Source organism: Dendrobates tinctorius, unplaced genomic scaffold, assembly GCF_039654945.1.
Source record: "Dendrobates tinctorius isolate UK_male_01 unplaced genomic scaffold, ASM3965494v1 ptg000083l, whole genome shotgun sequence".
Lineage (NCBI taxonomy): Eukaryota > Metazoa > Chordata > Amphibia > Anura > Dendrobatidae > Dendrobates > Dendrobates tinctorius.
The window spans coordinates 3,016,032-3,042,037 of NW_027361751.1; the positions used below are offsets into that span (position 1 = coordinate 3,016,032).

General features: G+C 45.6%; 2 protein-coding genes across 2 annotated transcripts in view; both read left to right on the forward strand.

Moving 5' to 3' along the window:
* The window catches only part of FCHO2 (FCH and mu domain containing endocytic adaptor 2), a 240,992-nt gene that overhangs the window by 186,681 nt on the left and 28,305 nt on the right, over nucleotides 1-26,006 (forward strand). The window lies entirely within an intron of this gene.
* Nucleotides 23,871-26,006, forward strand: part of TMEM171 (transmembrane protein 171) — a 46,404-nt gene continuing 44,268 nt past the window's right edge. Inside the window, exon 1 of the mRNA XM_073584060.1 lies at nucleotides 23,871-23,930. The gene's annotated coding sequence lies outside the window, so the exon portion shown is untranslated. The remainder of the gene's footprint in view (nucleotides 23,931-26,006) is intronic.

Here is a 26,006-nt window from a genome sequence, read left to right on the forward strand (position 1 = left end):
CTTAGCTTTGCACTGTACCTCAAAAATAGTTTTCGACTATATATGAGGAATCGGTGAACTCAGGAGAAATTGCATAACAAACTTTGGGGTCCATTTTCTCCTTTTGCCCTTGTGAAAATACAAAATTTGTAGCTAAAAAAAGATTTATGTGGGAAAAATGTGATTTTTTTTTTTTTCACTTTAACGTTACAAACTTCTGTGAAGCACCTGGGGGTTCAAGGTGCTCAATACACATCTAGATAAGGTTCCAAATGGGACTAATTTCCAAAATGGTGTCATTTGTGGGAGTTTCCACTGTTTAGGCACATTAAGGGCTCTTCAGAGGTGACATGGCATCTGCTGATTATTCCATCAAATTTTGCATTCAAAAAGTCAATGGCGCTCCTTCACTTCCAAGCCCTCCATGCGTCCACACAGTAGTATTCCCCCTCATACGGGGTACCGGCGTACTCAATTGAAATTACAGAACAAATTGTATGGAGCATTTTCTCTTGTTACCCTTATGAAAATGCAAAATATGGAGCGAAAAAAGATTTATTTAGGAAAAATTAGATTTTGTTTATTTTCTCGGCTCTACGTTATAAACTTCTGTGAAGCACCTGGGGTTTCAAGGTGCTCATCACACATCTAGATAAGTTCCCTAAGGGATCTAATTTCCAAAATGGAGTCACTTGTTGGGGGTTTCCATTGTTTAGGTACATCAGTGGCTCGCCAAACATGACATGGAGTCCGCTAATTATGCCAGCAAATTTTACATTGAAAAAGTGAAATGGCGCTCCTTCCCTTCCAAGCCCTTCCGTGTGCCCAAACAGTAGACTTTCCCTGGGGTATCGACATGCTCAGGAGAAATTGCACAACAAAATATATTGTCCATTTTCTCCTGCTACCCTTGCGAAAGTAAAGAAAAATAGATCTAAAGGAAAATTTTTGTGAAACAAAAGTAAATGTTTTTTTTCCTTCCACATTCCATAAATTCATGTGAAGCATCTGAAGGGTTAATAAACTTCTTGAATGTGGTTTTGAGTAACTTGAGGGGTGCAGTTTTTAGAATGGTGTCATTTTGGGGCATTTTCTGTCATATAGGCTCTTCTAAGTGACTTCAAATGTGAGGTGGTTCCTAAAAAAAAAAAATGGTTTTGTATATTTTGTTGTAAAAATGAGAAATCACTGGTCAACTTTTAACCCTTATAACTTCCTACAAAATGTTGCTGTAAACATGTGGGAAATGTTATTTATAAACTACTTTGTGAGATATGACTCTCTAATTTAAGCTCATAAAAATTTAAAGTTTGAAAATTGCAAAATTTTCAAAATTTTTGCCAAATTTCCATTTTTTTTCACAAATAAACGCGTCATATCAAATAAATTTTACCACTATCATAAAGTACAGTATGTCATGAGAAAACAGTCTCAGAATCACTGGGATCTGTTGAAGCGTTCAAGAGTTATTACCTCATAAAGTGACAGTGGTCAAAATTGGAAAAATTGGCCTGGTCAGGAAGGTGAAAACAGGCTTCGGGGTGAAGGGGCTAAAGGCAACCTGTCACCCTTGAAAGTATTACTTATCTGCAGGTAACTTATTGCCAATGCTTAAAAAAAGGAGACTTGCCCTACTTTACTTTAGTCTTATTTACCAACAGGATGCGACCAGTAAAGTGAATAGGTCCAAAAACAAAATGGAGAGCGCATGGATACCATCTATGTTGCATCCTACTGCTGTTCATTATTCAATAACTGAGTGCTAGAATCATACTTTTTGGGGGGGGAAAAGTGCAATTAGTAATGCGAAAAATCACAGATCTTGTGTCTGATCTGAACCCTACTCTCGTCCTTCTCCATCATTGCAACATCATCTAAAAATATATATGTATTCCATCCTGAGACACTTAATTGTGGCGGTGCGTGTTAGCATGCGAGCGAGCGTGCATACCCCTGCTCTGCAAAAGAGACTCCGCTCCGAAGATCTCCCTCTGGTTCTCTAAAATAAATTAAGTGATGTTGATGAAGGAATTGACTTCTACAGTTAATAACTCTTATGACTGCTATTACAAAACCTGATTTTATTTGTTGGAATTTAGGTGTTCGGCCGAAAACAGGGCCTATATTGAGGAAAACTGAAGTGGGACCTCTTACTTTGGTTAACATGTTTCCCCTTCCAACCCTCCTCCTCCTGTGTCTTATCCACTCTTTTCTCTTTCTCTCTTTTCTCCTTTATTGATCTTGATTTTATACTCTACATAATGTCTTACTATTGAATAATGATCCCAATGTCAGAATAATAATACTCCATATATGTACGTTCTGGCTATTTGTATGAATGCTGTTTTATTATATTTCATGTTGCCAAAGATTACAGCATATTCATTGTATTTGGTTGAAGTTATCTTCATGTGATTTAATAATCTGGAAATTTAAAAAAAAACTGAGCGCTAGGAGAAGTTGGTCACCCTGTATCATTTTATTTTTTGCATATGAAAAAATAGGATGACACATGCCTAGTAAAAACAGAAGCTAAAAAAAAATGGCAGAGAGTACAGTTTGTAGAAATTGTACAACCATGCCGCTGGTCTGAACTGTCAATCCTCAGGGGCGCATCGACCTCGGTAAAGCAGGTTATGGATCACTCTCTACACTCCAAGACCTGTTTTGGACTCCTGTGTATATTGGGTTTGCTGAAAAGAGTGCCAAAGGAAAGGCGGCCCTGAATTCTGTAAGTGGTTGTGGATTTTCCCTGGACATTGATTCAGCATTGATTGCCTTGTAAATGAAGAGATGCCCTAGTAAAAAGTGCAACACAATCTGGGTCAGGACCATGAGAGACATAGACAAAGTTTTTGACCCTTTGTGCTAGTATGGCAAGAAACTTCCTGTGAACTGACCTGCAAGTGCTGATGTAGCCTGCCTGTCGTCCTTCAACCGCTTGTAGTGAAATATACAAGGACCTGCACAGGTGAGTAATATAGAGGACTGTACTAAGAACACGGTGCTGTCAGTTGGGACAAGTGGATCTCGTGACTTCTATATTGTGGAGTTGTACCTCTTACAATTCCCTGCTGTGAATTATATTGCTAAAAGAAAGTACCAAGCTTTGTGTCTCTACTAGGGATGAGTGGACCCGTGAAAGTTCAGGCTTTGGTACCAGACCCAAACTTTATTTCAAAGTTCGGTTAAGGTCCCAGAACTGTGCCTGAACTTGAACCAGAACACGAAACACATTGAAAACAATGGTGACTCGAACTTTTAATCTGGACATGCTTGTCATGCTTACCGGTCCCGCTCCCGCTCCCGCCGCGTCCACCGCGCTCGCGGTTCCTGCCGCTGCCTCTATTCGTGGGCATGCACTGCCTGCCACCTCCTGGCGCACCCACAGCTCCCGGCGTGCTCATGCAGCAGGCGCGCGCCCACCTGCACTCCTGCTTCCTGTCCCGCGGTCAGCCTCAGTGCGCATGCGCACCTCGCACCCCAGATTGCAGCACAGGCTGGACCGTCCCATCTCACCTCCCCTGTGACCCTGGAGGTTCCTGACCCGGAAGTCCTGCTCCTCTAAGTCCTATATAAGGTAGCTTCGCCTCCTGATCGCTGCCTGATTATCTATTGTGTCCCATGACTGATTCTCGGGTCCATCTTCTCCTACATTTCTCCTGCCTAGCGCTCTGCCCTGTGCCTGTCACCTGTCTTGCCTCTCCAGCTGACCTCTCACCCCCTTTGTATTTTCCTTTCAGAGTCCGCCGTTCCAGTCTGTTCCTGTCTTCGCCCGTGTGTGCCGTCCCTAACCGTTCCTGTCCGCTGCTGTGCCTCCTGCCCTTCTCTCCGTCCAGTCTTGCATCAGCCCCTCCTGTGTCCACCAGTTTTCCTTGTCTATCTTCCAGCCCGATGTCCTCCTGTTCACTCCTCCAGTTGTCCCCAGGTATCAGCTTCCGCAGCGATAGTCTCCTCCGGGCCTGCCCCTAACGCTCCCTGTATAGGGGGTGGTACACCTGGCCCGCTCGCCAGGGGCAGGTTCGTCGTCACGGTCCTGTGGGTTCACCCTTGGAGTCTTCCCAGCCTCACAGAATAATCAGGCCATGGACCCCGCTGGTATCCCGACCCCGACCCAAAAGGAACTTTTGTTCCTACTGGAAAACCAGGCGAGGATTGTGTTTTTCCTCAAATCCATGGAGTCCCGTCTGTCGTCTTTGCATGCCTCGGATCCGGGGAGTGCCTCCCAGATCGCCTGTCTCCAGCAAGAGCTCGCCCAGCAGCGCGACACTCAGGCCCATATTTTGAATTACATGGCCTCGGTAGATAACCGCCTGCTAGCCCTCCAGACCGCAGCCCCGGCTCAGGCTGCGTCCTCGCATCCATCACCTCAGTTGGTGAAGCCCCCCGCGATACAGTGGCGACCCCAAATCATGTAGATGGTTTTTAAATCATTGCCAGCTACTCTTTGAGTTACTGCCACAACAGTGTCCCACCGACCGAGCCAAGGTGGCCTTTATCGTGTCCAATTTGGAGGGAGAAGCTCTAGCTTCGGTTAACCCTCTCTGGGAACGAGATGACCCCTTAGTAACCCAACTCTACTTTTTCCTGGACACCTTCCATAAGGTGTTTGATGAGCTGGGCCGCCTGGCCTCTACCACCAAATCTCTGTTCAACCTTCACCAGGGCACGCTCTCGGTAGGCCAGTACGCCATTCGGTTCCGCACCCTGTCCTCAGAGTTGGGTTGGAACAATGAGGCCTTGGTGGGAGCCTTTTGGCGGGGTCTCTCTGGTCGAATCAAGGATGAGTTGGCGGGTCGAGACTCCAACCTCCCTGGAGGATCTGATCTCTTTGGCCACTCGCATCGACCCACACTTTCAGGAACAGTCCCGAGAGGCCGCCAGAGAGAGAAGAACTTATCGCGTTCCCCCGGCGGCTCGTAGTCTGCCCCGTTCCCGCCCAGTGTCGGCCTCTGCGGCTCTGGTACCGGAACCCATGCAAGTGGATCGTCTCAAGCCGGTAGAGGAGCACCGGAGAGAGAGGGTCGAACAGAGGCTCTGCTTCTATTGTGGGAGTGCATACCACTTCCTTCGTTCCTGTCTTATACGTCCGGGAAATGCCTCCGCCTAGGACAGGTAAGAGAGGCCTCCCTAGGTAATTGTGACTCCTCTCTGCCCTTGACTCTGTCCGTCCTTTTGCACCTAGATTCTAAACGTTTTTCTGAATGGGCCTATATTGATTCTGGGGCGGCTGGAAACTTTATTAAACTCGAGGCGGTTAGGAGACTCCTGATTCCTGTCAGATCCCTGGAAACCCCTCGGCAGATTGCGTCGGTCGACGGCCAACCCCTGCGGGAGTCCGTTTCTCAGGTCACCGAAGAGGTGGAACTTCAGATTGGAGCCTTACACCGGGAGAGGATAGTATTCTACGTGCTGCCTTCATTATCCCATACCATCCTTTTGGGGCTTCCTTGGTTAAGAACACACAAGGCTACTCTAGACTGGCACTCTGGGGACATTCTGCGTTGGGGCCAGCATTGCCAAGACAAGTGTCTGCTCACCGTCCAGCCGCAGAATCCCTGACGTTCAACGTTGACGTCAACAGAGTTACCTTCCGCCTATTGGGCTTTTTTGGATGTCCTTGACAAAAAGGAGGCAGAGAGCCTGCCACCGCATCGTCCATATGATTGCCCCATCGACCTTGTCTCCGGCTCCACTCCGCCCCGAGGTCGGATCTATCCGCTGTCGCCTTACGAGACTCAGGCTATGACCGAATATGTTCAGAAGAATCTGGCCAGAGGTTTTATTCGCAAGTCATCCTCACCCGCAGGGGCAGGGTTCTTTTTTTGTCAAGAAGAAGGATGGGTCCCTTCGTCCCTGTATTGACTACAGAGGTCTCAACGATATCACCATTAAGAACAAATACCCCCTTCCTTTCATTCCGGAGCTATTTGACTGTCTACGGGGAGCACAGATCTTCACAAAATTAGATCTTCGAGGAGCCTATAATCTGGTCTGGATCCGCTCTGGTGATGAATGGAAGACCTCTTTCAACACCCGTGACGGCCACTATGAGTACCTGGTCATGTCCTTCGGCTTGTGCAATGCCCCCGCAGTGTTCCAGGAGTTTGTCAATGACATATTCCGAGATCTACTGTACTCCTTTGTGGTGGTATACTTGGACGACATCCTGGTGTTTTCCCCGGATCTGCCTACGCACAGAAAAGACATTCGCCAAGTCTTACTTTGTCTGAGAAAACATCGTCTTTACGCCAAACTTGAAAAATGCGCCTTCGAACAGTCGTCACTGCCGTTCTTGGGTTACATCATTTCCGATTCTGGCTTGCGCATGAACCCGGGAAAAGTGTCCGCTGTACTCAACTGGCCTCGTCCCCAGGGAATTAAGGCAATCCAGCGGTTCCTGGGATTCGCCAATTATTACCGGCAGTTCCACACTTTTCCTCTTTGACCGCTCCTATCTCCGCTTTGATTCGCAAGGGAGCCAACCCTCACTACTGGTCTCCTGAAGCCGAGAACGCCTTTCGAACCTTGAGGCAAGCCTTTACCACAGCTCCCATACTTCACCGTCCAGAGGCTAACAAGCCATTCACTCTTGAAGTGGACGCCTCCGCCACCGGGGCCGGTGCAGTCCTCTCTGAGATCCTCCTCCGGACGACTGGTCGGCTTCTTCTCCAAAACGTTCTCCCTCTCAGTGAGAAACTATACCATCGGAGACAGAGAGCTGCTCGCCATCAAACTAGCCTTGGAGGAGTGGCGGTATCTTCTGGAAGGCGCTGTACATCCACTCCAGATCTACACCGACCACAAGAACCTGGCATATATCCAGTCTGCACAAAGGCTTAACCCTCGGCAAGCCAGGTGGTCACTGTTCTTTACCCGGTTCGATTTTGAGCTTCATTTCTGTCCTGGTGATAAGAACCTCAAAGCGGATGCCTTATCTCGGTCTTTTCTGGTCACCGATACCGAGGAGGAACCGGCACACATAGTGGAGCCTAGCAAGGTCATCATAGTCGCTCCTGCTAACCTGACTTCCTTACCCCCGGTAAGACTTTTGATCGAGACAACGACAGGAAACGAGTTCTACACTGGGGTCATGCCTCCAAGCTAGCAGACCATGTTGGCCTCAAGAAAAACTCTTTCCATCATCTCTCATTTTTATTGGTGGCCCTCTCTCCCTCAAGATGTCCGAAGCTTCATCGCCTCCTGTCCATCTTGTGCCAAGAACAAAGTCCCTCGGCACCAACCCTCCGGCCTCTTGCATCCACTTCCGGTCCCTTCGGCCCCGTGGCAGCATATAGCGATGGACTTTATTACGGATCTGCCTCGGTCCTCGGGTCACACAGTCATTTTGGTGGTCGTGGATCGCTTCTCAAAGATGGCCCATTTCATCTCTCTGCCCGGATTACCTTCTGCCCCCGAGCTGGCGAGAATCTTCATCTCTCATGTCTTTCGGATTCATGGCTTCCCCAAGCACATTGTCTTGGACAGAGGGGTTCAGTTCACCTCTCGATTCTGGAGGGCCCTATGCAAGCTGATGGAAGTAACGTTGGGCTTTTCTTCCGCCTATCACCCTCAATCCAACGGTCAAGCGGAACATACAAATCAAATTCTCGTAACATACCTCCGACATTTTTCCAACGGCCCACCAGAACGATTGGTCCAGCTTGCTCCCTTGGGCTGAATTCGCCTACAATAATCATATCCGCGAATCCTCCGCCAAGTCACCCTTCTTCATTGTCTACGGGCAACATCCTGGTGTACCTCTGCCGGTACTCCCAGCCTCGGGTGTGCCGGCGGCCGATCTTCTGACCAGTTCTCCAGGGTCTGGCAGGAGACCAAAACCGCACTTGAACGAGCACATGACAGGTTCAAGAGACATGCCGATAAGAGACGCCTGGATTCCCCATTGTACCACCCTATGGATAAAGTTTGGCTATCCTCAAAATTTGTCCGTCTCAAAGTCCCCTCGTATAAACTGGGTACCCGGTACATCAGACCTTTTGAGATTTTAGCTCGTATCAATGATGTTGCCTAGAAGTTAAAACTCCCCGCCTCGCTACGGATTGCTAATGCGTTCCACGTTTCCTTCTTGAAACCGGTCGTACTTAACCAGTTCCACGCTTCTGCTGGCTGCTCTCCTGCACCCGTTTCCGCACAGGATGTCTTTGAAGTTAAGGACATTCTTGCCATGAAAAGATCTAGAGGTAAAGCCCTTTTCTTAATTGATTGGAAAGATTTTGGCCCAGAGGAAAGATCTTGGGAGCCCCGGGAGAACATTCAAGCCCCTCAGATTTTGGCAAAGTTCCTTTCCGGTCTTAAGAAGAGGGGGCGTAAGAAGGGGGGTACTGTCACGCTTACCGGTCACGCCGCCTCCACCGCCACGCTTACCGGTCCCGCTCCCACCACCTCCACCGCGCTCGCGGCTCCTGCCGCTGCCTCTATTCATGGGCATGCGCTGCCTGCCACCTCCTGGAGCACCCACTGCTCCAGGCATGCTCCTGCAGCAGGCGCGCGCCCGCCTGCACTCCTGCAACCTGCCCCGCGGTCAGCCTCATTGCGCATGCGCACCTCGCACCCCAGATTGCAGCACAGGCTGGACCGTCCCATCTCAAAGCCCCCGTGACCCTGGAGGTTCCTGACCGGGAAGTCCTGCTCCTCTAAGTCCTATATAAGGTAGCTTCGCCTCCTGATCGCTGCCTGATTATCTATTGTGTCCCACGACTGATTCTCGGGTCCACCTTCTCCTACGTTTCTCCTGCCTAGCGCTCTGCCCTGTGCCTGTTACCTGTCTTGCCTCTACAGCTGACCTCTCACCCCCTTTGTATTTTCCTTTCAGACTCCGCCATTCCAGTCTATTCCTGTCTTCGCCTGTGTGTGCCGTCCCTAACCGTTCCTGTCCGCTGCTGTGCCTCCTGCCCTTCTCTCCATCCAGACCTGCATCAGCCCCTCCTGTGTCCACCAGTCTTCCCTGTCTACCTTCCAGCCCGGTGTCCTCCTGTTCACTCCTCCAGTTGTCCCCAGGTATCAGCTTCTGCGGCGATAGTCTCCTCCGGGCCTGCCCCTAACGCTCCCTGTATAGGGGGTGGTACACCTGGCCTGCTTGACCGGGGGCAGGTTCGTCGTCGCGGTCCTGTGGGTTCACCCTTGGAGTCTTCCCAGCCTCACAATGTTCTCTCTCCTCTCCAACTTCTCCTGGAATTCCGAACTTCACAGCGGATTTCCAGGAGAAGTCCATGTTTGGCCTTTAGCATCGGACACTAACTGGTTCTCTCATCTCTAGTCTTTACTGTAGTATGTCAATTTATATAGACTTGGCACACACCAAAAAGATTCTGATGCAGAAAGGTGGTTTTAATGAATTGCAGTACATACATACAGACGTTTCGGTCTAGGACCTTCATCAATGTACAATAAGTTGTACTGTGAGCTCTTAGTGACTGGGCTTTAAGGGAGACACCAATACTGCAAGGAGGCACCTGCGGCCGTCCCATGTGGTTCTATATAACAAGTGGACGCAGTATCCACCGCGAATCCAAGGGTCATATTTACTGTAGTATGTAACCATCAAGCTCTGTGCCACTATTCCGTGTGGAACCATAAAGATTATGTCCTCTGCTGTGCTTGGTTGCTTGAAAATTAGCAAAATCTGTTATTACCAGCTGAGTCCCTGTGTTCTGTTTTTTTCTTAAGTGGGGTACAGGTACAACATTTAGGGCCAAAGGCCACACTCTAAAACCAACACTCTGGCATGCAAACAGGAGAAACAGAGCAATTATAGTGAGATACTATAGAGCAGTGTTTCCCAAACTCCAGTCCTCACGGCCCCCAACAGATCTTGTTTTCAGGATTTCCTTAGTATTGCATAGGTCAGAGATCCTGTGGCAATTTCTTCTGTCTTGATACTTAGGAAATCCTGAAATCATGATCTGTTGGGGGGCGTGAGGGCTTGAGTTTGAGAAACACTGCCTTAGACCTACTGAGATACTCAAGCACAAATGACGATAAACTGTCTCAGGTGCCATCATGTGTTGACTTTTTCTCTGCCCTTCTACAGAGCTTTTCAAATCGCATGGAGAGAACATGCAGAAAATCACAGTAACCCTTCACTCCTAATCTATAGCAGCATGTGATTGACATTGCTGATGGGGACCAGTTATTGATTTCCAGGACCTGCAGCCTGCAGTGCAGGGCCGGACTGGCCATCTGGCAATTCTGGCAAAAGCCAGAAGAGCCTGTCTGGTCGCGGGCTGCCTTGTCTGCTACGTTGTTACCAGAATCTGTGTTTTCAAGACACCTATACTGTTAAGAGTTGTGAACTTACCCTCAGTAGGCCACGGGTATCAATAGAAATATTGGTCTTGTAGTAAATTTTGCTTTCCCCTATCCAGGGTAATATTAGTAATACATCCCCATCTGGTGCTTGGGGACAGGGACAGCATGGGCCTGTGTGATTTCAAATGCCAGGGCTGAATTTTAGCCCCAGTCCGTCCCTGCTGCAGTGCACGCATTTTTTTACATGAATTCTGAAGAAGACTATGTTCCAAAAATTTCAGTAAAAAATAGCTTCAAATATTCTTTGAATAAGCTTTCTGTTCATTTAAATTGGAAACAGACCTAAAATGTAGATGATTCTGGGGTTTTTTTCCATATAGAAAAAGAAGCAACATGTAGGTCATTGAGGATTTTCTGCTTGAAATAAATAAATGCTCAAAATTTGACTACTTCTCCACATCAAAAACCTCTGTATAAATATACCAGAAAGACATATGACTGTAATTCAGGTTTTTAGTTTTTGCATAAAATGGCTCTGCCAAGTTTCCAATAGTACACTATCTGAGGACCATGTAGCATATACAGTAAGAGATAACACGGAGCTCAGAGATATGTTTTCTACTAGTAATTTTTATTCAGTATGCTAAGGGAAAAATGTTTCCATGTTTCTTTTTTTTTTTTTTAAATAATGCAGAGTGTTTTTAGGTTGCGTTCCCACTATGGTCTTTCAGTCAGTTTTGATCTAGATTCTCTCCACTTATTAAGTAAATTAGGTTACCTGCGGTTTTTCATTGCGTTTGTTTTACATGCATTTCTATTGTGTTTTTGATGTTGTGTGTTTTTTTTTTTTTTTTTTTATACTTCCTAGTATCTGGCTTTGACAGAATGTAATTGATAAAATCATGTGCAGAGTTCATGTGGTTTTGATGTATTTCCGTTGTAGAAATGCACTAAAAATTCACGTACTTTTTGTTTTTACCTGTGGATGTTCTGCATCTAATGCAATTCTGTGGGGATAACCTGCCCATAAAATTCATTGTACCCGCAAGAGAAATTAACGGTGCAGATTCAGGTCAGTTTATACTGAGTAAAAAAAAAAAAAACACTAAAAAGCACTAAAATTGCAATTTACCATATGCATTTCAGATGCTCATAAAATCCTATAGAGAAAAAAAAAAAAAAAGTGCTGAGTTTTAGGCATTCACATCCACTTTGCTTGAATTGCAAAACATACAGTGGGATAAAAAAGCATTTTTATTGCGCAAGTTTTCCCACTTAAAAAGGTGAGAGAAGCATGTAATTGCCATCATGGGTAGACCACAACTATGAGAGTCAAAATGAGAAAACAAATCCAGAAAATCACCTTGTCTGATTTGGCAACATTTATTTTGCAAATTAAGGTGGAAAATAAGTATTTGGTCATTAACAAAAGTTCATCTCAATATTTTGTTATATATCCTTTGTTGTGAATGACAGAGATCAAACGTTTTCTGTAAGTCTTCACAAGGTTGGTGGTATGTTGACCCATTCCTCCATGCAGATCTCCTCTAGAGCAGTGATCTTTTGGGCCTGTTGCTGGGCAACACAGACTTTCAAATCCCTCCAAAGGTTTTCTATGGGGTTGAGATCTGGAGACTGGCTAAGACACTCCAGGACCTTCATATGCTTCTTATGAAGCCACTCCTTCATTGCCCTTGGGATCATTATTATGCTGAAAGACCCATCCATGTTTCATCTTCAATGCCCTTGCTGATGGAAGGAGGTTTGCACTCAAAATCTCAGGATACATGGCCTCATTCATTCTTTCATGTACATGGATCAGTAGTCCTGGTGCCTTTGCAGAGAAACAGCCCCAAAGCATGATGTTGCCACCCCCATGCTTCACAGTAGGTATGGTGTTCTTTGGATGCAACTAAGCATTCTGTCTCCTCGAAACAGGACAAGTTTTTTTTCTACCAAATAGTTCTACTTTGGTTTCATCAGACCATATGACATTCTCCCAATACTCTTCTGCATAATCCAAATGCTCTCTAGCAAACTTCAGACGGGCCCGAACACGTACTGGCTTAAGCAGGGGGACACATCTGACACTGCAGGATCTGAGTCCTTGGTGACGTAGTGTGTTACTTATGTTGCCTTTGTTACGGTGGTCCCAGCTCTATGCAGGTCATTCACTAGATCCCCCATGTGGTTCTGGGATTTTTGATCACCGTTCTTGTGATCATTTTGACCTCACAGGGTGAGATCTTGCGTGGAGCTCCAGATCGAGGGAGATTATCAGTGACCTTGTATGTCTTCCATTTTCTTATTATTGCTCGTACAGTTGATTTCATCACACCAAGCTGCTTGCCTATTGCAGGTTCACTCTTCCCAGCCTGGTGCAAGGCTGCAATTTTGTTTCTGGTGTCCTTCGACAGCTCTTTGGTCTTCACCATAGTGGAATTTGGAGTGTGACTGTTTGACGTTGTGGACAGGTGTCTTTTATACTAATAACAAGTTCAAACACGTGCCATTACTACAGGTAATGAGTGGAGGACAGAGGAGCCTCTTAAAAAAGAAGTTACAGGTCTGTTAGAGCCAGAAATCTAGCATGTCTTTAGGTGACCAAATACCGTATTTTTCGGACTATAAGACACACTTTTTCCTCCCAAAATGTGGAGGAAAATGGGGGGTGCATCTTATAGTCCGAATGTATAGTCTGGCTGTGGTAGGGAGGTGGGGGAGCAGTTTCGGTGGAGCAGTGGGTCACAGAGGCAGGAGCTGGTGGCTCCGGCTAAGTCCTGTGCCCGCTGCTAAAGAGAAATGAATATTCACTGCATTTCATGCCCATTAAAGATTATTATTATTATCCTGGTATGATTGTCCCCATCCCATTCCTGGTATGATTGGCCCCATCAGAAAAGAATAAAAAAAATCAAACCATTACACTTACCTTCCTCCGCTACCTCGCAGCATCCTGCTCCAGTGCCAGCAGCTGCTTAATGTTTGTAAGCAGCGCATGGCAGGGACGTCATGCGCTGCTCACAAGCAGAGCACAGCTGCCAGAATACTCACCGGGACTGTTCATTGCAGAGGGCAGTGAGTATTCATTGCTCTTCAGTAGCGCACTTGCTTCATGCTGCTACCGGCGGTCACGTGTGCCGATATTTAAGAGGAAATTAATATTCACTTCTCTTAAGTAGCGGCACACGTCACCGCCAGCAGCAGCAGGAAGGCTCCAGCTGACACTGCGTGCTAATGAAGAGCAATGAATACTCACTGCTCTCTGCGATGAACAGTCCCGGTGAGTATTCCGCAGCTGTGCTCTGCTTATGATCAGCTCATAACGTCCCTGACATGCGCTGCTTACGTGCATTAAGCAGCTGCGGGCACCGGAGCAGGACATTGCGAGTGTGCAGAGGAAGGCAAGTGTAATGGTTTGTTTCTTTTAATCTTTTCTGATGGGACCATACATACCAGGATGGGGATGGGGCCAATCATAACAGAATAAGGATGGGACCATGCATACCAGGACTGGGATGGGGTCAATCATACCAGATTAAGGATGGAACCATGCATACTCGGACCAGAATGGGGCCAATCATAAAGGATAAGGATGGGGCCATGCATACTAGGACCGGGGTGGGGGCCAATCATACCAGGATAAGGATGGGACCATGCATACCAGGATGGGGCCAATCATACCAGGATAAGGATGGGACCATGCATACCAGGCTGGAATGGGGCCAATCATACCAGGATAAGGATGGGGTCATACATACCATGACCGGGATGGGGCCAATCATACCAGAATAAGGATGGGACCATACATACCAGGACTGGGATGGGGCCAATCATACCAGGATAAGGATGGGGCCATGCATACCAGGACTGGGATGGGGCCAATCATACCAGGATAAGGATGGGACCATGCATACCAGGACTGGATGAGGCCAATCATACTAGAAAAAGGATGGGGCCATGCATACCAGGATAAGGATGGGGCCATGCTTACTTGGACGAGATGGGGACCCTGCATACTAGTGGATACTAGGGATGAGGACGATCATTCCTGCCAGGATAAGGATGAGGGGGACCGTTTCTACCATCCTAGCAGGATAGGGATGAGGGGGCCATGCATATCAGGCTAGGGATGAGGAGGCATGCATAGCAGGATGGGGATGAGGGCCATGCATATCAGGATAGGGATAAGGGGGCCATGCATACCAGGATAGGGATGAGGGAGCCATGTGTATCAGGATGGGGATGAGTGGGCCATGCATACCAAGATAGGGATGAGGGAGCCATGCATACCAGGATAGGGATGAGGGAGCCATGTGTATCAGGATGGGGATGAGGGGACCATATTTACCAGGATAGGGGATATTAAGTACAGAATTGACCACACTTTTTGGCTACATTTTTTTTTCTAATTTCCTCCTCCACAACCTAGGTTCGTCTTATGGTCCGATGCGTCTTATAGTCCGAAAAATATTGTACTTATTTTCCACCATAATTTAAAAAATAAATCTCGCCAAATCAGACAAGGTAATGTTCTGGATTTGTTTTCTCAGTTTGACTCTCATAGTTGTGGTCTACCTATGATGTCAGTTACAGGCCTCTCTCATCTTTTTAACTGGGAGAACTTGCACAATTGGTGGCTGATTAAATACTTTTTTCCCCACTGTAACATTTTCTGCATGTGTTAAAAAAAATAAATAAATGAAAAACCTAAAAAATGTTCTAATTCCTCATATTTGCCTTCATTAACATAAAAACAGCTATACTCCCCTCCGGTGCCGGTGGCTTTTCAGCGGGGCTCATGTGCATTTGTAATGCATCTCTACCGAACAGACTTCCTTTAACAGGATTTCACAATGTAGTAAAAATAGCTTTTAATTATTTTTTTAAATTTGCTTTTTTCCACAAGAAATGTAAAAAAAAATAAAATAGGTGTAAGCTTAATACTGATGATCTGTTAATGCAGATGATCCCAAATAACAGGAGTAATATTTGGAGGTAAGATGTTCTGGGAAGCTGAGGTTGTTTTGACAGCTCTCAAATTGCAAGGCTACAGAACCTTGCAGGTAGCAGGTACAGCACCGAGGACTATGGCACCCGTCCCTTTTCAATTGTGAATTTGCCCTTGATACTTGAATGCAAACTTCCTCTGTCAAGGTCAGGGTGTGCCGAGTATGTGACGTGATGCTCGTCTAGCCCTGCTCCTGACAGCTCACACGTTTCCTGCCTGTAATCGGCCCTCCACATTTATATTCAGGAATCTGGTGCATTACTAATAGCAGACAGCATCATCTGGAAAGCAAAGTGCAAGCAAATAAGTCACAGAAACTCCATGTAGGTAATACAAAAAGTAGGTAACTTTGAAATCAAGACCGTAACAGAGACCCCAGAATATTCAAGTGCTTCTCACAAAATGAGAATATCATCAAAAAGTTAATTTCAGTTCTTCAATACAAAAAGTGAAACTCATATATTACAAACAGAGTGATCTATTTCAAATGTTTATTTCTGTTAGTGTTGATGATTATGGCTTACAGCCAATGAAAACCCAAAAGTCATTATTATTATTATTTATATAGCACCATTGATTCCATGGTGCTGTACATAAGAAGGGGTTACATTCAAATTACAGATACCACTTACAGTAAACAAACTTACAATGACAGACTGATACGGAGGGGAGAGGACCCTGCCCTTTCGGGCTTACATGCTACAGGATGGTGGGGAAGGAGACAGTAGGTAGGGGGGTTGCAGCAGTTCCGGTGTTGGTTGAGGTGATATCTCCAGAAGTGGTGAGGAGGTAGTGGGGTCATTGCAGGCTGTAGACTTTCTTGAAGAGGTGGGTTTTCAGGTTCCGTCTGAAGGATCCGAATGTGGTTGTTAGTCGGACATGTTGAGGCAAAGAATTCCAGAGGATGGGGGCTATTCGGGAGAAGTCTTGGAGGCGGTTGGGTGAGGAGCGAATAAGTGTGGAGGAGAGGAGGTCTTGGGAGGATCGGAGATTACGTGAGGGAAGGTATCGGGAGATTAGTTCAGAGACATATGGGGGAGACAGGTTATAGATGGCCTTGTAGGTCAGTATTAGTAATTTGAACTGGATACGCTGAGGGAATGGAAGCCAGTGAAGAGATTTGCGGAGGAGTAGCGAGGAGAGAGATGGATTAGTCGGGCAGCAGAGACCACAGAAAAGGATGTTGCAGTAGTCGAGGTGGGAGATAAGGGCGTGCACAAGCATTTTAGTAGATTGAGGGCTGAGGAAAGGACGGATTCTGGAAATATTTTTGAGCTGGAGGCAACAGGAGGTAGAAAGAGCTTGGTTGTGTGGTTTGAAGGACAGGGTTACTCTGAGGCAGCAGACTTCCGGTACTGGGGAAAGCGTGATGTCATTAATTGTGATAGATATGTCTGGTAAGGAAGCTCTGTGAGATGGAGGAAAGATGATGAGTTCGGATTTGTCCACATTAAGCTTGAGGAAGCGAGAGGAGAAGAAGGAGAATATGGCTGATAGACACTCCGGGATTCTGGTCAGCAGAGAGGTGATGTCTGGGCCAGAGAGGTAGATCTGAGTGTCGTCAGCATAAAGGTAGTACTGGAATCCATGGGACTTTATGAGTTGACCCAGGCCAAGGGTATAAATTGAGAAGAGTAGGGGTTCTAGAACAGAGCCTTGGGGGACTCCAACAGAGAGAGGGTGGGATGAGGAGGTAGTGTGGGAGTGGGAGACGCTGAATGTGCGGTTTGAGAGGTATGAGGAGATCCAGGATAGGGCGAGGTCTTTGATGCCAAAGGAGGAGAGGATCTGTAGTAGGAGGCAGTGGTCAACTGTGTCGAATGCAGAGGACAGGTCTAGAAGCAGGAGTATAGAGTATTGTCTGTTTGCTTTGGCTGTAAGTAGGTCTTTAGTAATTTTGGTCAGGGCTGTCTCAGTGGAGTGATGGGGCCGGAAACCAGATTGTAGATTGTCAAAAGCAAGTTAGATGAGAGGTGGGAGGAAAGTTCAGCGTGGACGTGCTGCTCCAGGAGTTTGGCGGCGAATGGGAGCAGTGATATTGGGTGATAGCTGGACATAGCGGTTGGGTCGAGGGTTGGCTTTTTAAGGATAGGCGTGATTGTGGCATGTTTAAAAGCAGAAGGGAAGGTACTGGACGTTAGCGATAGCTTGAAGAGGTGGGTTAGGAATGGGAAAAGTGTGGTGGTGAGGTTGGGGAGGAGGTGGGATGGGATGGGGTCAAGTGCACAGGTTGTGACGTGCGATTTGGAGAAGAGGCGATTAAGCTCCCCTTCAGTGATGTTGGAAAGGGAGGTTATGGAGTTTGGGCATTGGTCTGGTATACAAAGGGGTTGTGGTGGTTGAACAATGAAGACTTGCCTTGTTTGGTCGATCTTATTTTTGAAGTGTGTGGCAAAGTCCTCGGCAGAGATGAGGGAGGTTGGAGGGGGCAGTGGTGGGTGGAGGAGGGAGTTGAAAGTTTTGAATAACTGTTTGGGATTGTAGGATAGGGACGATACAAGGTTTGTGAAGTAGGCCTGTTTAGCAGAGGTGAGGGCAGATTTGAAAGCGAGTGTTGCCTGTTTGAATGCAGTGAAGTCGTCTTGCGAATTTGTTTTCTTCCTATGCCGCTCAGCAGCCCTGGACACTTGCCGGAGCTTTTTAGTGGTGTTATTGTGCTAGGGTTGTCTGTTGGCATGTCGCATTCTGCCATGAACGAGAGGGGCAACTGTGTCAATAGCTGATGCAAGAGTGGCATTGTAGAAAGCAGTGGCACTGTCTGTGTCTTGGAGTGAGGGTATGGATGCCAGTGGTAGAATAGAGAGTCAGTGATAAGCAGTCATAGAGGAGCGCTTAGGGAGCAACCAAGGGGCAGACAAAAATGTCAGGTCTCCACCGCAGCTCCAGCCGAAAACCTCCAATGGAGGATAGGAGCAATGAGAAAATGAAAACGCTCTTAGGAGCGCAGGAAAGAGACTCAGACAAGAGATGGGGTTAAACCACAACGCGTTTCGACGGAGAATCCGTCTTCATCAGGTGGAACTTCCACCAGATGAAGACGGATTCTCCGTCGAAACGCATTGTGGTTTAACCCCATCTCTTGTCTGACTCTCTTTCCTGCACTCCTAAGACCGTTTTCATTTTCTCAGTGGTAGAATAGAGTCAGAGAGCGCGTGGGTGTCTAGGTGTGCAAGGTTTCTGCGGGGGTGTGCATGTTGCTGGGCATGGGTGCCAGGAGAGGAGGACAGGGATGAGAAAGTGAGTAGATGGTGGTCAGATAGAGGGAGAGGGGAGGTGGTGAAGTTAGAAAGAGAGCAGAGGCAGGTGAAGACCAGGTCTAATGTATGTCCATCTGTGTGGGTGGCTGAGGAGGACCACTGAGTAAGTCCAAAGGATGAAGTAAGGGACAGGAGTTTTGAGGCTGCTGACTGAAGGGTATCAATGGGGGATGGTGAAGTCACCCATGATGATGGTGGGGATGTCAGTTGAAAGAAAGTGAAGAAGCCAGGTAGAGAATTGGTCAATGAAGGCAGTGGTCGGGCCTGGAGGTCGTTATATGATGGCCACTTGGTAGTTGGAGGGAGAATAGATGCGGACAGAGTGGACTTCAAAAGAAGGGAGGATTAGGGAGGGAAGAGGTAGGATTGGGTTGAAGGTGCAGTTGGAAGAAAGGAGAAGGCCCACTCCACCATGTCTGTTGCCAGGGCGAGGAGTGTGGGTGAAGTGGAGGCCGCCGTAACAGCGCGGCAGGGGAGACGGTGTCAGAGGGTGTCAGCCAGGTTTCTGTGAGGCCGAGAAAGGCAAGATTGCGAGAGAGAAAGAGGTCATGAATCACATGAAGCTTATTGCAGATGGAGCATCTCAGTAAATTAGAATAATTAATAAAAAAAAAACACCTGTAAAGGCTTCCTAAGCGTTTAAAAAGGTTTTAAGTCCACAATCATGGGGAAGACTGCTGACTTGACACACTCCACAAGGAGGATAAGCCACAAAAGGTCATTGCTAAAGAAGCTGGCTGATCACAGAGTGTTTTATCCAAGCATAATAACGGAGAGTTGAGTGGAAGGAAAAAGTGTGGTAGAAAAAGGTGCTCAAGCAACCGGGATAACCGCAGCCTTGAAAGGATTGTTAAGAAAAGGCCATTTTTTGGCAAAAAAGTTTTTTTTTTGCAAAAAGCAGTATTTTGTTGTTTTACTATTTCTTTGAATTTGTTCGAAATTTCCTGAAAAACTCAGATTTGCCAGAGTCCTAATTTATTGGGATTTAATTTTTAAAAATCCCATAAAATCGCAGCCACTTGATGGATTATTTTGTGTGATGGAAAGGGTTAAGAGAAAAAACATTTCCTCAGCTGTTTTTACCCTACCTTGGCAGCTCCCTAGTCCTCCACCACTGTTCTCCCTTCTTCTGGTGCACCATTCTGATACTGAAGTCAATGATTGGGCTGAGTACTGGATTGGAGAGATGGAATAACAGAAGACCGACAAAGAAGACCAGTGAGCTGCGGAGGCAAGGTAAGAACAAGAGAGTATACTTTTTTAACCCCTTCCATCACCTCTCGGCAATCAGGGCAGTTTCAATTTGGACCAAGGCAAAGCTGTTAGCTAAACTTAAGTAAATTGTCCAATTTGAATTCTGGGAGATTCACTCATCTTTACTGGTCACCAATATAAATTGTATAGATTATAACATAGGTCTCTTAGACCTGATGAGACGGGTTTATGTACTATGAAAATCCATGTCAGAACAACTATATACAGTAATCCTTTGTGAAAGTTTTGAAAGCTAAATTTGTGTATATATATATATATATATATATATATATATATATATATAGAATCATAGAATCGTAGAGTTGGAAGGGACCTCCTGGGCCATCTGGTCCAACCCCCTGCTCAAAGCAGGATTCGCTAAATCATCCCAGTCAGATGTCTGTCCAGCCTCTGTTTGAAGACTTCCATTGAAGGAGAACTCACCACTTCTCGTGGCAGCCTGTTCCACTCATTGATCACTCTAACTGTCAAAAAGTTTTTTCTAATATCTAATCTGTGTCTCTTCCCATTCAGTTTCATCCCATTGCTTCTAGTCTTTCCTTGTGCAAATGAGAATAAAGTTGATCCTTCTACAATGTGACAGCCCTTTAGATATTTGTAGACAGCTATTAAGTCTCCTCTCAGTCTTCTCTTTTGCAAACTAAACATTCCCAAATCCTGCAACCTTTCCTCATAAGACAGGGTTTGCAGACCGGTCACCATTCTGGTCGCTCTTTTCTGAACTTGCTCCAGTTTGTTGATGTCTTTTTTAAAATGTGGTGCCCAAAACTGGACACAATATTCCAGATGAGGTCTGACCAAAGAGGAGTAGAGGGAAATAATGACTTCACGTGATCTAGACTGTATGCTTCTGTTAATACATCCTAGAATTGCATTTGCCTTTTTTGCTGCTGCATCACACTGTTGACTCATATTCAGTCTGTGATCTATTAGTATACCCAAGTCTTTTTCACATGTGCTGTCACTTAGCCCTATTCCTCCCATTCTATATATGCTTTTTTCATTTTTATTGCCCAGATGTAGTACTTTGCATTTCTCCCTGTTAAAAACCATTCTGTTAGTTGCTGCCCACTTCTCCAGTTTATTTAAATCTTTTTGAATCCTCTCTCTCTCTTCTCTAGTATTAGCTATCCCTCCTAGCTTTGTGTCATCAGCAAATTTAATCAGTTTACCCTCAATTCCTTCATCTAAATCGTTGATAAAGATGTTGAACAATACAGGGCCCAGGACAGAGCCCTGTGGTACCCCACTTGAGACATTCTTCCAACTGGATGTACAGCCATTTACGACCACTCTTTGGGTCCGATCACTAAGCCAGTTATGAATCCACCTAACAGTTGCCTTGTCCATTCCATACTTAGTCATTTTTTCAATAAGGATTGTATGAGAGACTTTGTCAAATGCTTTGCTGAAGTCAAGATATACTATATCTACAGCATTTCCTTGATCCACCCAATCAGTGATACCGTCATAGAAGGAAATTAAGTTAGTCTGACATGACTTATTAGTTAGAAACCCATGCTGACTCTGTTTAATCACTTCATTCTTATCCAGGTATTGACATACATGTTGTTTAATAATTTGTTCAAAGATCTTTCCTGGTATAGAAGTCAGACTCACCGGCCTATAGTTGCCTGGGTCCACCTTCTTCCCTTTTTTGAAGATAGGAACAACATTTGCTCTTCTCCAGTCTTATGGCACTTCTCCTGTTCTCCAAGAATTTTCAAAGATTATGGAGAGGGGTTCAAAAATTTCTTCTGCTATCTCCTTCAGTACTCTGGGGTGTAATTCATCTGGACCTGGAGACTTGAATTCATTTAGGTTAGCTAAGTGTTTCCTCACTATCTTTCTGTTTATAGATATCCTGGATTCTTCTATTCCCTTAATAGGACAGTGAATAACAGTTGATGTTGCATTTCCTTTCTGAGAGAAAACAGATGCAAAATAGGAATTTAAAAGTTCAGCCTTCTCAACATCCTGTCTTACCATTTCATCATTTTCATCCTGTAAAAATCCTATAGCATCTTTGACTTTTCTTTTACTTTTGACATATCCCCAAAATCCTTTATTATTGCTTTTGACATCTCTTGCAAGCCTCAGTTCATTTTCAGCTTTAGCTAATCTGATTTGTGCCCTGCAGGTTCTGCAGACAGCATTATATTCTTCTTTAGATATGCCTCCCTCTTTCCATTTTATAAACATTTTTTTCTTTTTAGCATGTGCTTAAGTTCTGTGTTCATCCATCCTGGTTTCCTTAAATGCTTCCTATTCTTCCCTCTTTTCGGAATTGTTAACAACTGTGCTTTGAGAATTTCATTTTTCAAGATTTCCCATCCTTCCTGGACATTTTTGTCTTTAAGGATATCCAGCCATTGGATCCCTCCAATTCTCTTTCTGAATCCCTTAAAATCTGCCTTTCTGAAATCTAACCTTGACGTCTGAGTCTTCACAGGTCTTCCACCTCTAGTAATCCAAAATTCTAAAATAGCATGGTCGCTACCTCCTAGGGTCCCAGCCACTTTTACCTCCTCAACCATTTCCTCCCTGTTTATAAGGATTAGATCCATATAAATATATAATATATATATTATAGTATAAATATATATAAATATATAATATATATATTATAGTATATATATAGTATAGTATATATATAATATAGTTAGGTCAAACAACTTAACTTAAGTAAACCAAGGACCCTTACAACAACTTCTAGATACAGATGTGCATAAAAACAACCTTTAATGAAGCCTAAATGGTAGACCAAACAGCCACATAAACAACAAGCAACCCTGTCACCTATTATACCCTACTATGGGGTACTGATATGAAAGCTGCCTAACAACGGAGGTTGGCACCCTAAACACAATCGAGATTGGCGCCCCCATTCCACGATGGCTGAACCCTAAAACTCCTAAATAGCCCTGAATATGTGCCACATTTGGTCAACCAATTATTCAGAAAAGGAGTGTATAGGGGTTGCCAGATAGGAAGCTCAATAGGCAACAAAGAGAAAAAGTGCAAAAATAGTGCAAAAAAGACAAGACATAAAGTGACAAGTGCATTAGAGTATCTCACTATCTGTCCCCTATAACTGTATGCCTTCCTGTCAGCGGAGGTTGGCACCCTACTGGTCAGCGGAATGACTCGTACTTCTGTATAGTATGGTGTCCTATGACCCCATGGTGGTTTAGTATGGTGGCCTTTGTCACATTGGTGGCTTAGTGTGGTGGCTTATAACATCATGCTGGTTTATAGTATGGTGGCTTATGACATCATGGTGGTTTAGTATGGTGGCTTATGATATCATGGTGGCTTATGACATCATGGTGTTTTAGTATGGTGGCTTTGACACTATGGTGGTTTAGTATCGTGGCCTATGTCACATTGGTGGCTTAGTGTGGTGGCTTATGACATCATGCTGGTTTATAGTATGGTGGCTTATGACATCATGGTGGTTTAGTATGGTGGCTTATGACACCATAGAGTCATAAATTGTACAGGAAGTGGCCTAGGTCAGAACTCCATGGTGAAATACAGCAGCCTTGAATAATATGTACACCACTAAGGTCACGGTCACACGTTCAGTATTTGGTCAGTATTTTACCTCAGTATTTATAAGCCAGAACCATTAGAGGAACAATCAGAGGAAAAGTATAATAGAGACACGTCACCACTTCTGTATTTATCACACACTCCTGGTTTTGGCTTACAAATACAGGGGTAAAAAAAAAAATCACCAAATACTGAACATGTGAACGTGACCCATTGTAGGCAATATGGGAACGGAAATCACTAGTCAAACTGTAATCCTGGATGACATTGCACGATAGACCATATTTCCTTCTCTCCTATATAACACACAGGCTTGGCCACGAATAGCTACAGCACGTAAGCCTTGCATTCAGGCTCTTGCATGTCACTTGTCTCCTTTATGGCTGATGGATGCGTTATGACAGCTTACACTGGCTTTATTGTACTGCTTGCACCACCCAGGTGACAGGTGAGTCAGGTGCACCTGGCTGTGCTATTGGTCTGTGGGTGGTGAGCGCCCTTCACACTCCGTGTGCAGCAGTTCTGCTGTGATCAGATGTCACTGCCCACCTCTACTGCAGGGTGCGGAGCGTTCAGCTCAGGTAAGAGGGGATCACACATTTTCTACTTGGTTCCTGTTTAATGATCAACACCTGGTTCATTTCAGCACAGCAGAAGTCCTGGGATATAATGTCTTTCCTGAACCAGGAACCATTTACTGTTTGCAGAGGAAAAACAAAAGCCAGTAGTTTGGCAAAACTTCACTTGATATGTGCCCTTTACCCTGTGCCATGCTGCGACACAGGTATACTGTGCTGTCTGTCTCCGATATCTTATTGAATGTTGAATTCTGCAGCCAAATATTACATGTGATTGTACTAGAACTGTGTATTAGCTAGGGGGTCAGAGGGCTCCTCTTATAACTTTGTGACAAGTATTCGGAATCTCTCGATGTATGGAGAATAAATTACATGGGACGCTGCAGTATTTGGTGCCTTGGATTATTATTATTAAGGCTTAAAGTTTTTATCAGAACAACAGTTTCTTTCTGAAAAATTGCAGATACATAAAGTTTCCCACGGGCATAAAAAAAGCCTCATTTTAGGGTTAGTATTTACCCCCATGATGCACCGATTACCTGTGGTTCCACCTTACCATCAGGTACTTTGGTGATCAGGTACAACCAGAGGAATTTGGATTTTTCGGCCATATAATAAATGCCTGAAACAGCCATATTCTGAGAACGAATTATAAAACGAAAGCATAGCCCAGCTCTGGTGCTGAGCAGTATGTAGAACTGTAGCGGACCCCAATCCCTTCTACCTTTCGTGGTCTATTCAATAGACAGAAAAATATTTTAATAAATCAAAGGATTTAGGAGATTTTTGGTTTCTTAACAATGCGACACAATATTAAGTTAACCCATTAAAAATACTTTTACGTCTGTGTCGCAAAGACTTTATTCATGCACAAGTATTTTTGATCAGCATTCCATTAGTATTTCTATGCCAAAACCAGTAGTGTCTGCAAAACACAGAACAGGAGTCAATCTTTCATTAAAAGTTTTCTCCTCAAGTTGCACGCCTGGTTTTGGCATACAAACACTGATGCAGAATAATGACCAAATACTGACGTGTGATATATAGGAAATGGCAGTGACGTTGCTGTGGAGGGCTAGATCTATGGAGGCCATTGTCCGTATGTAGTTGTATTGCTGTACCTCGGAGCATTGGTATTGTATCATCTCTGTTGTTAGTGTTACATTACATTCCTGCAGGAAATAGATTTGTACATTAAGCTGCTTTTGCTACATTGTATTTGTGAGCAGGTTGCGGGATGCAGTGACGGACAGGAGGCAGAGCAAGGGTTATCAATTTTTAATGAACAGGGAATACTCCATGCAGGGAGGTAATGGGTTAAACACGGGAATAAACAGTCTAATTGCAAAAGGATATGCAGCGTTCAAGAATAAAGGATCAGGTAACGGCGGCTCCGGTGAATACGGTTAACAAGTCGGTAGTCCCTCAGACTATGAGGTCAATCAATAGTGCCGATGTCAGCAATGGCAAGACAACGGCAGGCGCAATGTCTTTTCCAGTGGGCTCCTGTAGACAACAATGCCTCTTCGGTTGGTCTCCAGTACCTTCCGCTGCCCCTAGTCCATATGCTGCAATGGCTGACAAGGGAGCGGGCCACAGTCCTGTACGAGCCCAAAGTGGCTCCGCAAATATATACTGGCAAAGTCAAGGCGCAAGTGTCTGTCCCGTACCCGGTCCCTCTTATGGTGGCATGTGCTCTGTGCTCACGGACACATAGCGTACGGCGCCTTTCTCTCTGGTAGTCCCCGGGCACACACTGCACGTCCCTCTCTCTCTGTAGTCACTGGGCACACACTGCACTTCCCTCTCCCTGGTCTCCGCTGTGGCTGCGGGAGACGGCTAACACTGGCCTGCACGATGCTGGTTTTCCCAGGACAGAACACTTCTCTCCCTGGCTGCTCAGCACAGCGGTCCCTCTGCAGACAGTGGGGGACCCTCTCAATGCGGCCTGTCGCGGTGCCGGTACTCTTTATGGAGAACAGGGTGCGCCGCTCACCTGACTGCGCGCTGCCCCGGGTTGGCACCAACCTCCCCTCTGCTGCGCACGCTTTTTCCTTTATATACCCCCACCCTCACGGT